The 9672-nt window shown below is 42.1% G+C and overlaps 1 long non-coding RNA gene across 1 annotated transcript; it reads right to left on the bottom strand.

Moving 5' to 3' along the window:
- Positions 1 to 272: 272 nt before the first annotated feature.
- LOC140406351 (uncharacterized) lies at positions 273 to 8884 on the bottom strand. Its single transcript, XR_011939125.1, has 2 exons — positions 8327 to 8884; positions 273 to 911 (listed from the first exon to the last, which is right to left on the bottom strand). It is a non-coding gene; the product is annotated as an uncharacterized lncRNA (long non-coding RNA).
- Positions 8885 to 9672: the final 788 nt, after the last annotated feature.

Genomic DNA, 9672 nt, shown 5'->3' with positions numbered 1-9672 from the left:
AAAGTTATCAGCACTGAAAGTCACTCCGAAGTGTACCATGAACTGAATTTGGAGCAAACAACTATAGTACAAATAAAATCATGTGATCTTTCATTTTGGGCTCTTCTAACTTGATAGCAATAGGAAGGGAGGAGACCTGTCTACTTCCACCTGCATTATTCTGCCTAATTTTGAATGTATGCTTTGCATTAACTGCACGTTAATCTTCTCAAAAATCATTATTTCAACTAAGATCTTTTGCACAAGCATGAAATCAGAGCTATACCATGAGCCATTTTTATACTTTTTTTATTCAAACATCTTAGTGTTTAATGCTTTGCCGTTGGGAGTAGTTGAGCAAATGACAATTACAATTTTAAGTAATAAGTAGATGAGCAGTTCAAGCAGCGGGTGATAAAAATATTTTTTTGACTAATCCAGCGCCAAGTTAGCATTGAGTAAATGGCTGTTTTATCATGGAATGCATCATAGGAGAGCTGAATCCTCCACTCGTCTGGATACCCAGATAACAAGCCCTTTCAAACTGTCATTGCTGGCAATGAGTGTGAACACTCCCTCCTTCTTACTTGGTATTTGTGCAGACCATTGCATTGCATCTTCCTTACAACACAGCGAGTACAAATCATCCAACAAGTTCGATGGTATTCAATGATGCTGACTGAAACAGGCCATGAGGATTACATATCCTCCATGATCCAGCAGGGCTTTGTGGGTTTCCTTTGTCACTGTTCACCATATCCAAGCTTAGATGGGGAATAGCACAGAGATTGGAGCCTATCCACGGCACTGAAATATTTAGGTGTTCCAATATACTAGGACACTCATTTCCTATACAGTTTCATCATCAATTCATCCTTACTCTTTCGTATTTTAACTTCAGGACTAAGTTCATCAGCAAATCTGTGTGATGTCTATAGAAAGGAGAGTGAAGTATCATTAATTAATTTATTAAACTTATGCATTCACAGGCCAGTAGTTATGGTCTGTTGAACTATTGCAGTCTCTGGTGTAGGTACTAGAGTTCCAGTTTGGCCCAATTACAGCAGCGATGGAAGAGTGATAGATACGTTGCCAAGTCAGAATGTGATACAACTTGGAGGCAGTGGATTCCCAAGCACGTGCAAGTGGTAGAGGATGACAAAATCTTAGCAACATGCTGCAATGTATTGTCTAGTCATGTTGTGCAAGTAGTTGAAGGAATGGCTGCTTAGGGTAGTGAATGGGATGCCGATCAAGCGGCATTACAAACAAGGCATTCAGAACATTTTAATAAAAAGTAACAATTTGTTCACATTTTGTTACAAGCTGAGAATTCAAAATCTTTCCAATATCAAAGAATTCTTGCCATAGAAAATATGCAGGTAGAAAAACCATTGCATTCTATTTACAATAAGATCTGTCCCTTTAATATTTAACTTCCTAACTACACATACATTAGACATTTCCTCTATGGTTGTATACAAAGTGCAAATTAATAGGGGAAACCTACCTCAAAAGCACATAATCAAGCCTCATGATTTATATCATTGTTTACAAACAAAACGTACATTAAAAAAATCCTGTATCTGACTGTCCCCAAATAGAATATCTCAAATTACCCCATTTAGTAATTCAAATTTCAACTCTTAGTATTTCCTCACTCGTTTTACTGACTTGCAAGGCTGGCAAACAAATGCTGTAATAGCAAATTTAAAAATTGCATATTTTTTATTAGTTATTTAATTTGAACGCGAGAGCTCATGGTTTGCAAAAGCTTGTAACCTGCTCAACCAGAGAACAATATACCTTCCAGGAAAACATACACTTATCTTAAATGCAATCAGGTTTCTCTTGTTTTAGAAATTTTAATTCATCTGTTCAGTCTTTGTGTTACCGCCTCTCGATACATGATAGAAATATAGATGAGGAGTAGAAAAATAACAAATAGGTCGTCCAGAAAACCCAGAATTCCAAAGAAAGCTTCAGGAATAAAGTCCAGTGGTGACGCCAAATAGAATAAGGCACCAGCCAGACACAGGAAAATTCGTATTCGAAACATCCAGAAAAGGCCACCGATCGAAAAGAGTTCTGTGAAGGCATGACGCAGTAGTGTGGGTAGATCCAACATACGATCTATAAACTGTAGCAGAAATGTGACATCTTAAAAAATGCCTATCTATACCATGTGGGGCTGATAGTTCCACAAGATAAAGAACAAAGGTGTGATAAATGAAGAGCTCACTTAAAAGACTATATAGAAGTACACAATTTTTCTGATGACTTCGAGATGATGGAAATGAACTGACTGACCTGTTTAAACAAACCAATTAGCCTGTGTAATATAACACTATTGTTTTGACTATTTGGCTTAGAATACTTTTTATTTAATTTATATATTTCTGATTTAAAGTTAGACTCAGATTACCAAGGATGTAACTTTTAGAGCTGAAGCATACTTTTCTGACTTGGCAGCCTTGGAGCTGCTGAAATTAAAGTACTTAGGAATTTTGATCAACTATCTTAAAAGTGAAATGGATTAGCCATTAAAACAGTTATCTGATCAGCAAAAATAGGTTGTGGATACAGATCCGCCTTTAAAAATTATACCCAATCAGCGAGGAGACAATGGGGAAAGGGGCCTTAAAACATTCCAGGGAATTATTGTGATGTATCTTTCCCAGTCAGAGGCACTCACAGGAGCATTAACTAATCAGGTAATACAGTTACTAGTGCTTACCCACTGGGGCAGAGTTCAAAGCGGCAACACTGATTGGCAAGCCCGCCTTCTATAGTGAGCTGAGAGTCAGAGGTCAAACTTGACTTCACCCTCAAATCCAGGTTAAGTTTGGAACAGAGAGACAGAATAATTTCTAATGTTAGTACCAATCAGTTCAGAGGTGTGCTGCCTTGTAAAATGAGATAGGCCTCCATTAAAAACATTTGCAGATTGGAAATAGTTAAATTGTGCTGTGAAAACTATTCTGTTCATTCGTATCTTAAATATGCATTAAATTAACAAGTGCTTTTTAGCTTGCTTTTAAAAAATAGGATGGGGCAAAGGGGGAGGTGCTGGTGAGGAGGGAGGAAATAAATACAGTAACTATCACTAGAGAAAACGTATGAGGGACACGAATAGGGCTAAAGGCTGATCGATCCAATAAGCCCTCTGGGCCTTATGGATTGCATCCTAGGATATTAAAGGAAGTAGCTACAGAGATAGTGGATGCACTAGTCATAATTTTCCAAAAATCCTTAATTCTGGAAAAGTCCCAGAGGATTGGAAAACTGCCAATGTAATACCCTTATTCAAAAACGGAGACAAAAAACAGGTAATGTTAGGCCAGTTTTAACAGCTGTCATTGGCAAAATGTTAAGAGTCCATTATAAAGGAAGTACTGGCAGAGCAGGGAGTAGGTGACGATGTACAAGTGGTTGATGGAGGAGGTTAGGGGGTGATTTTAGGATATGGGATACGTTGCACCTGACATTGGCAGGGAGGGTCAAGGTGGTTAAGATGAATGTGCTGCCAAGAGTCCTGCTTGTATTTCAGAACATCCCGATCTTGGACCCCCAAGGCTTTTTTCCAGAAATTGGAGACTGATCTTGGAGTTTGTATGGGTGGGGCAGGTACCAAGGGTAAAGGGGGCCCTGCTCCAGAGGCAGAAAGAGGGGCTGGCGCTCCCGAACCTGCTGCATTACTACTGGGTGTCGAACATGGAGAAGGTGAAATGGTGGTGGAAGGGGTAACGGGTGAGAGTGGGTTAGGATGGCGGAGGAGTCCTGTAGAGGATCCAGCTTGATGGCCATGGTGACGGTGTCGCTTCTGCTGCCACTGGGAGGCAGAGGGTGATTCTGGTGGTACAGTCTGATCTGTTGGTGCTGACACTGATGTGTGGAAATTACAGGGGGAACTGGATGGCAGACATAGGACGTGGTGGGGGTTGGGCTAGTGAGGGCAAGGGATAGTTGTACCTGGAAGAGAGGTTTGTAGGCCTGGAAGAGCTGCGGAAGAGGTTGGAGTTGCCGAAGGGAAGTGAATTCTGGTATATGCAAGTGAGGGATTTTGTGCAGAAGGAATGGAGAGGGATTCCCAAGCTGCCGGAGTACACCCTGTTGGAGCGGCTGCTGCCCCCGGATGTGAAGGGGGGAGGACAGGATTGGCGATATATATGGTTGGCTGGGAGAGCAAGGGGAGCGCAGGTGGTGAGGATCAAGAATAAATGGGAGGAGAAGTTGGTTGGGGGGGGGGAGGGGAGGGGAGAGATAGGAAAGGAAGTGTGGAGTGAGGTGATGCGTAGGGTAAATTCGACCTCTTGTGAGGATGAGCTTGATTCAATTCAAGGTGGTGCACAGGGTGCATATGACCCCGGTGAGGATGAGTGGGCTCTTCCAGAGGGTGGCAGACGAGTGTGAGAAGTGTGGGCGAGGGCCAGCGAATCATGCGCACATGTTCTTGGGCTGAGAGAAGTTGGAGAGATACTGGAAGGCAGTGTTCGGGGCGCTATCGAAGATTGTGGGGGTAGAGGTCAGGCTGAACCCAATGGATCTTTGGGGTGTTGGAAAAGCCGGAGCTGATGGAGGGGTGGAGGACCGCTGTCGTGGCCTTGGCCTCTAATTGCCCGGCGAAGGATATAATGCTGGATTGGCGGATGGCGACGCTGCTGGGTGTGGCCGCCTGGTTGGGGGACCTATATGACGTCCTCCGGCTGGAAAAGATCAAGTTTGAGTTGAGGACATCAGTGGAGGGCTTTGAGACACGGTAAGGACTGTTCATGATAATATTTGAGGGATTGTTTGTCGCGGAGGGAGGGGGGTGGGGGGGGACGTGGAGAGAAGGGAGGGCGTGAAATGGGGGAAATTTGTAGACTGAATTGTGGGGGTGTTGAGAATGCTATTGATTTTGGAATAAAATACAATTTTTAAAAAAGTATTAACAGGGCATTTAGAAATACTTAAGATATCAAGCAGAGTCAGCATGGTTTCACAAAGGGGAAATCATGCCAACAAATTTATTAGAATTCTTTGAGGTGGTAACGAGCAGGATAGATAAAGGGGGACCAGTGGATGTAATAAAATGTGATGAGATATCGCACAAAAGGCTACTTAATAAGATGATCGCACAAAAGGCTACTTAATAAGATAACCTATGGCGTTGGTGTATTAGCGTGGCTAGAGGATTGGCTAACTGATAAAAGGGAGTTGAGATAAGAGGGGCACTTTCAGAATGGCAACCTGTAGCCAGTGGAGTGCCACAGGACCAATGCTGGGGCTACAATTATTTGCAATATATATTAATGACTTGGACGATGGAAGTGAATGTACTATTGTCTAGCTTGTGGATCTAGCTTGTGGATGACAAAACTAGGTGGAAAGGCAAGTGGTGAGGATGACACAAAGAGTCTACAGACGGATATAGACAGGTTAGGCGAGTGGGCAAAAACTTGGCAGATGGAATATGTCAGAAAATGTGAAGTTGTGCACTTTGGTAGGAAGACTAAAGAAGCTGAATATTATTTAAACAGAAAACTGCTGCAACACAGAAGGATTTGGGGATCCTCGAGCAAAAAGCTATCACGGAATTTCAGCAGGTAATAAATAGGCAAGGCAAATGGAATGTTGGCCTTTATTTCAAAGGGAATAGAGTATAAAAATAGGGAAGGCTTGCTAAAGCTATACAAGGCACTAGTTAGACCACACCCGGAATTCTGTAAACAGTTTTGTTCTCCTTTTCTAAGGAAAGATATGCTGGCATTGGAGGAAGTCCGGAAAAGGTTCATTAGATTGATCCCGGGTGTGGAGGGATTTTCTAGTGAGGAGAGGTTGAGTTTTTAAAAATATATTTATTAAAGTTTTTTCATAATAACACAAACCAGAGCAAAAGAATTCAAAAAATCACAAACAAATACGAAAGGTAAAAAAAATCCCAACACATAATTAACAAAATTAACAAAACTTACCTAAACCTAACAGCTGAAGGTGACTAGATCCTTAAAAAGAAATAAATGGTTGCCATCTTGGATAGATCCTCTCTGGCAACCCCCAGATGGTGAATTTGACTTTCTCCAAGTGTAGGAATGATATTAAATCACCCAACCAAGCAGAAGTACTGGGCAGAGTAGGAGACCTCCAACCAAACAATATTCGCCTCCAGGCTATCAGTGAGGCAAAGGTGACAACATCCACCTCTACCCCAATCTGAATTACCAGCAAATCCAAAACCCCAAAGATGACCACCAGTGAACATGGATCTAAATCCACATGGAGTATTTCTGACATGGTTTTAAAGAAGGAAACCCAGAATCTCACAAGTTTGAGGCAGGACCAGACATATGCATGTAGCTAGCAGGGCCAAGGGAACACCTATTCTCAAAATTTGGGAAAAAACCACTCCTTAACACCTTAAACTGAATTAGGCTCAACCAAGCACAAGAGGACGTGGAGTTTATCCTGTGAAGGGCCTCACACCAGACCTCACAAATAAGAATAGGGGAAAATTCACTTTACCATTTTCTCCTCTCACCGTTTTGCGAAGCGGAATCCGCCGAAAGATTTTTTTTAAATTAATTTTTTTAAAGAGTACCCAATTAATTTATTCCAATTAAGGGGCAATTTAGTGTGGCCAATCCATCTACCCTGCACATCTTTGGGTTGTGGGGGTGAAACCCATGCAAACTCCACACTGACAGTGACCCAGAGCTGGGATCGAATCTGGGACCTTGGCGCCGTGAAGCAGCAGTGCTAACCACTGTGCCACCATGCTGCCCTCGGAATCCAACGAAAGATATGGCCAAGTAGGTTTGAAATAAACCCCTCGCCCGGCCGAGCGGAGATAGAACCCTCTTCATCATGTAAGAACGTGGTGCCAAAGGAAATGGAAAAGCCTTAGGCGAGAAGTTATGAACTTGAAAATACCGAAAAAGGCTGGAGTTTTAAAATTTAAATAATCTTTATTGTCACAAGTAGGCTTGCATTAACACTGCAATGAAGTTACTGTGAAAAGTCCCGAGTCGCCACATTCCGGCGCCTGTTCGGGTACACCGAGGGAGAATTCAGAATGTCCAAATTACCGAACAGCACTTCTATCGGGACTTGTGGGAGGAAACCGGAGCACCCGGAGGAAACTCACGCAGACACAGGGAAAACGTGCAGACTCCACACAGACAGTGACCCAAACCAGGAATCGAACCTCCGACCTTGGCGCTGTGAAGCAACAGTGCTAACCACTGTGCTACCGTGCCTCCCAAAACAGTTGCGTAACTGAAATTTATTAGCTAACTCCCTGAACCTGGCAAACCTTCCCTCCATGAACAGGTCCCCAAAACCCTCCAGACCCTTCACTTCCCAAGAGGAGAGGTTGAGTTGGTTGGCCTGTACTCATGAAGAATGAGAGGCAACCTTTATTGAGACATATCGCATTCTCAGGGGGCTTGACAGGTTAGATGCTGAGAGGCTGTTTCCACTTGTAGGACAGTCTAGGACCAGAGGGCATAATCTTAGAGTCGCCATTTAAGACAGAAATGAGGGAGAATTTCTTCTTTCTGTGGGTAGTCAATCTTTGGAATTCTTTGTGGAAACTGGGTCACTAAGATGTTGAAGGCTGAGATAGACAGATTTTTAATCAGTAAGGGAATCAAGGTTAATTAGGATAAGGCGGGAAAGCAGAGTTGAGGATCATCATCAGATCAGCCAAAATCTCATTGAATGGCAGAGCAGGGTCCTATGTCTTATCGTCGCTCAAAAAGGAGAGAGCAGCCTATGGTCCTTGGGGCTATAGCGATTTTCATGACCGAGTATGAAGGAATTGTTTGGATAGACCTTGCAGAAGGTCATAGAGTTGTAGTACATAATAAATGAGTGGGAAGCAACAGAATGTGATTGACATGAGAAAGAATTTGGTCTGAGAATGAGTTAGCTAGTTCAATGGGAGTTAGGCAGGAGGTTAATTATCATTTGGTGCATAATTAGTATAGCAGAATAGGCAACACTTGGTAAACATACTTGAGGGAAATTCTGGAAGGTCAGAATGTCTGGGATACACAGAAATGAAAGAACCTTTTCAGGGCCTAGAAGGATATGCACAATAATTGTAGCCATTAATGTCAGGTATGGGAAGGGAGGATTTCTTGAAAGTATATGCCAGAAGATGTTTACCCCTTGAAATCAGGATCAAACTTAGATATGTCGAGATACATAACAATTTCGCGTTAATTATTCCATGTAGAAAGTGGAGAACGTGGTTACAGAGTTACTGAAATGTAAAATATTTTAATCAAAAAGTATTTTTTTAATAATCACTAACTTTTAGAATTAATTTATGATTTACAGTCATAAATTCTTGTATACTTACAGATCTGGGCTGACCAGAAAACCTTCTGTTATAATCATTTATATTTTGAATAACCTCCATAGACTCTTGCTGCTCGTCATTCACTGGGAACAGTGGGAATAACAATGTAACCTACCAAAGACAATTAAAATCATGATATTATTGTACATTGTCAAATCATACATAGCAATTAATCTACTAAATCACTTATTATTAAAATTATTTTAATTGACCGGCTCAACTAAATCTCAACTTCCGGTTTATGTAATTTTGTAAAATCAATTTTATGTGCAAGATTGCAGAATCTGGAACAGAGCATCTTATTGTTATAGTTCCAGAGCTATGCTTCAATTAAAAAAAATATTGGGCAGTAAATGTATACTCCCAGTTGTAGAAGGTTTCAGGAAAGTTTAGTGGAGGGACTGGTGATACTGAGCCTAAGACAACGTCTAGTGCAGACCAAGAAATTGCTTTCTGAATTGAACAAATGAAATTAATTAATTGAAAAGAAGCAGCTCAATGTCAATACACTTCTCTCTGAAACACAATGATTCTTCCTTTTAAAAAGAAACTTTTGTCTTTTAGCGGCATGGTGTCACTGTGGTTGCATTGCTGCCTTACAGAGCCAGGTTAGCACAGTGGGCTAAATAGCTGGCTTATGAAGCAGACCAAGGCCAGCAGCGCGGGTTCAACTCCTGTACCAGCCTCTCCGAACAGGCGCCAGAATGTGGCGACTAGGGACTTTTCACGATAACTTCATTTGAAGCCTACTTGTGACAATAAGCGATTTTTATTTCACTTCAGGGACTCGGGTTCGATTCCAGCCTTGGATGACTGTGTGGAGTTTGCATATTCCCCCCCCCCCACCCCCCCCGTGTCTCCGTGGGTTTCCTCCAGGTGCTCCAGTTCCCTCTCACAAGGATATGTAGGTTAGGTGGATTGGCCATGATGAATTTGCAGGGTTAGGAGGATAGGGCGGGAGAGTGGGCCTAGCTAATGTGTTCTTTCAGAGGGTTGATGTAGACCCAATGGGCTGAATGGCCTCCTCTGCACTATAGAGATTCTATGGTTGTTAGAGTTATTTGTTCCATTTCAATCTAGCAGCATGTACTGCAACGAGATCTGACTTGTCTCCCAATTCTGCTCTGTCCAGTCCCAACCAAGTATCATGGTTTCAGCAATAGTTACAGCTCGAATCTTGGAGGCCCAGAGACAGAGGAAGGAGGCAAATGGTCACTGGATTCAATTATGATTATTAGTGAATAAGGAAAAAACAATTGTGTTTTTGGATTTTGTCCTGTTTCGATAAAATCGTGCACACAGTGAGTTACATGAACAATTTCGATTTCTAGGGGGCAAGAAACAGC

Source organism: Scyliorhinus torazame, unplaced genomic scaffold, assembly GCF_047496885.1.
Source record: "Scyliorhinus torazame isolate Kashiwa2021f unplaced genomic scaffold, sScyTor2.1 scaffold_488, whole genome shotgun sequence".
In the NCBI taxonomy this organism is placed as follows: Eukaryota; Metazoa; Chordata; class Chondrichthyes; order Carcharhiniformes; family Scyliorhinidae; genus Scyliorhinus; species Scyliorhinus torazame.
This window is presented reverse-complemented; position numbering and strand designations above follow the sequence as displayed.